This window comes from Carlito syrichta, unplaced genomic scaffold, assembly GCF_000164805.1.
Source record: "Carlito syrichta isolate Samal-C Ts95f unplaced genomic scaffold, Tarsius_syrichta-2.0.1 Scaffold305684, whole genome shotgun sequence".
Classification (NCBI taxonomy): Eukaryota; Metazoa; Chordata; class Mammalia; order Primates; family Tarsiidae; genus Carlito; species Carlito syrichta.
The window spans coordinates 283,351-283,587 of record NW_007249780.1 but is presented as its reverse complement, the minus strand read 5'-3'; positions in this window follow the sequence as shown (position 1 = coordinate 283,587).

Here is a 237-nt window from a genome sequence, read left to right as displayed (position 1 = left end):
GCTATAGAAACCAAAGAGAAAGAAGATGGTGACTTAAGAGTCAAAAAGGTGCTAAGGTGGTAAAAATCACAAATCATCGAATTTGGCTAGAAAGAAGTCAGCAAGGACTTTTAGGAGTGATGGCTACAGAAGCATAGTAAGTCTCAGAGGGAGAGAGTGAAGGCTGACGGGTAGCAAAACTGAATATGTAAAGGCTGAATGAGGACTTTGGCATCTAGACTTTCCCAACCCTAGGTC